Here is a 2,969-nt window from a genome sequence, read left to right as displayed (position 1 = left end):
CTTTTTCCTCACACTCTTTGAATTGTTTTTTGTTTCTCTCCTTTAGAATGGTAAAAATGCAACACTGTAGAAGCTAGGAATGAGCAACTTTTTTTAATAAAACTAGTGACGAGGTAGGCCATTGTAGTCTAATTTTTGACCGTGCACACAAATAGAAAAATGATTCAGACCTACTGGATATTGCATTTTTTGGATAAGAAGGCAGACCACAGTCTACCTTATATATATTCCAAAGCCAGACCGAGGTCTGAGAATTGCCTTAGTACAAAAGATGCCGGCAAAAACACCGCATCAGAGGAATAGAAACAAGAGAAAACAGGGGCGAAGGGGAACAATCCCTTAAGCTAAGCCTGGCTACATGGTGTTCCTCAGGAGCTCCGAGTGGTGGTGAGGAAGGCCTTGAGAGAACAATCCTGCGACCTACAGCACCATAACTGAATCAGCTCTGCAATGGCAAGGCAAGAGGCAAGGAGTGGCACTGACAGACCGTCAAAGACCCGAGCGTTCCGCACATTCCAGAGCTGAACCGCAGAGGCAGTAGAAAGCTCAAAGACCCGAGCGTTACGCACTTTCCAGAGCTGAACCGCACAGGCAGTAGAAAGCACAAACCAGTGCGGACTAATCGATTGAAGAGCCCGCACAAAGTCTATCAAAGAGTGTGATTCTGTTGCGTGCTGCAAGACCTCAAGCTTACTCCACATAAAGTGAGCTGGAGCGCATCTCAAAATTATGTGATCCACTTTCTTCAGCCGGACAGGAATCACAATATGGGTGTTCGATATTCTTCCATTGCTTCCGAAGCATGAATGTTCTAACATTCAGCCTACCCTTGAAAGCAAGCCATAGGAAGATCTGCCATCTCTTGGGAATGGTTTTATCACAAATCATCTCCGCTAGCTCCCAACATACTCCTCTGAAGGTGAGTAGGCTGTAGTAGTCGCGTACAATTGCTGTCTTGCCAGAGAAAATGTGTAGCCTAAGATCCTCTGAATCTGCTGAAGAGTGGGTACAACACTTAGTATATCACGCAAAAGCTCTAATTCTTGTCAGATTTGGGTGCAACTATAGATCCCAACCATCTCGCTGTTGCGAGAAAACTGTGCATTCTTTTACCTTTGCAAAGGAGTATAACGTGGGGAAGAGCTCAGCAAAACGACCGGCCTGAAACCATTTGTCCGTCCAAAAAGCCGTGAGCCTACCATTACCAATACTTACACATGGAAGTTAAAAGAATGCCACTGTCGATCTTTTTCAAACTGCTAAATCAAACTGAAGAAAAGCATCGACTTGTTTTGCTGTACAAGCGGAGGGACATAGAGAGAGATTGCTGCAAGAGGTGGTTGCTCGTCGCAGTGTTTGCTGAAGACGCATCAGCCCGATCTTCAGATGCGTGCACCGCTGCTGGCACAAGCTCCAGCACGAAGGAGCACGGGCGAAGGAACTCGGATGGACACAGGTGGGCACTTTGGACTGCTGAAGCAGCAGCCGGAGCAATGTCCTGTGAAGGGTAGCGACCGTAGCTGGACAGCAACGTGCAGGGGACGCGGCGTCGGATGCACGTGGGATGGCCGGCTGCGGCGAGTCGGATTTGGCCGGGGGCTCCCGCTGCAGGTAGCCTGGCCACACGCACACATGGTGGATCAGGAGCGACGACGGCGCCGTGGGCAGGTCGCAGGGGCGCCATGGGAAGGTCGCGGGGGCGCCATGGGGCAGGTCGCGGCGCCGGTTGACGGCAAACGGAGGCCACCCCCGCGGTGGAAGCAGGGGAAGAAGGCCGCCGACGATCTGAGTCGGCGGGGCATGGCGGCGGGGTGGTCCGGGAAGGAGGCCACGACGCACGAGCGATAGTGGAAACCGGAGGTTGGGGCGACAGCGCCGGTGCCAGTGGATCCCGGAGTCGGCGGGGCCGGTGGAGCTGGGGCGCTGTGGTGATGGCGGGGGGAGGTCGTTCACGGCGGCGGAGGTGCGCATACGGCGGCGCGGGGAGGTGGATCTCGGCGGCGGAGGTACGCGGGCGGCGGCGCGGGGAGGTGGGTCTTGGCGGCGGAGGTACGCGGGCGGCGGCGCGGGGAGTTGGGTCACGGCGGCGGCGATGCGCAGGCGGCGGCGCGGGGAGGTGGTTCCTGACGGCGGTGGTTACAGAGAAGGTGGGGCGTGGGGAGATAAGACGGGGGGTCTTTTTTTTTTCCGAGGTAATCTTACGATCGCTTCCTAAATAAATTACGTTCAGAATATAAATAGTTACATGCACATTAATTCAATATGTAAAATTTGGTCTAAAAAAAGTTATAAGATCAGAAAAATCACATTTTATGTATGTTTTACAATATGTTTTTACATTTGTAATTTTATGTAACATAAAATATTTTTTACGGCGAGTACATATTTTCTTACGTTCTTTTTTTATGTATAAAATAAGATAAAATTTACAAAACGTAAAAATACGGTGCATTGATGTCAAAATAGAGAGGGGGTGAAGAATAACTATTCCTCACCCAGGATGACGAATAGCGCGACCCTATATATATATATATATATATAAGATTACTATTCATCATCCAGGGTGCAGAATAAATTATTCTTCACCCGAGGTAATCTTACGATCATTTCATAATTAAATTACGTTTGGAATTCAAATAGTTACATTCTTATTGATTCACTACGTAAAATTTGGCATAAAAAATAAAAATATAAGGCATAAGACAAGAAATTTTGCAGTTTATGTGTATTTTGTACTATGTTTTTACGTTTGTAATTTTATATAACATAAAATATTTTTTACGACGATTATATTTTTTAGGTCTCTTTTTACGTCAGAAATAAGACAAAACTTACGAAACGTAAAATGACGGTGTATTGATGGTAAAATAAAGGGGGTGAAGAATAATTATTCCTCACCCAGGGTGACGAATAGTCAATCCATATATATATATATATATATATATATATATATATATATATATATATAT

The 2,969-nt window shown here is 47.1% G+C and overlaps 1 long non-coding RNA gene across 1 annotated transcript; it reads right to left on the bottom strand.

Annotated features, from left to right (window-relative positions):
* Nucleotides 1-723: 723 nt before the first annotated feature.
* Nucleotides 724-2,696, bottom strand: LOC141021332 (uncharacterized). The gene is made up of 2 exons (XR_012182235.1): nucleotides 1,114-2,696; nucleotides 724-992 (listed from the first exon to the last, which is right to left on the bottom strand). It is a non-coding gene; the product is annotated as an uncharacterized lncRNA (long non-coding RNA).
* Nucleotides 2,697-2,969: the final 273 nt, after the last annotated feature.

This window comes from Aegilops tauschii, chromosome 4 (genome assembly GCF_002575655.3).
Source record: "Aegilops tauschii subsp. strangulata cultivar AL8/78 chromosome 4, Aet v6.0, whole genome shotgun sequence".
NCBI lineage: Eukaryota > Viridiplantae > Streptophyta > Magnoliopsida > Poales > Poaceae > Aegilops > Aegilops tauschii.
The sequence above is the reverse complement of the archived record's forward strand: the minus strand, read 5'-3'. Positions and strand labels throughout refer to the sequence as shown.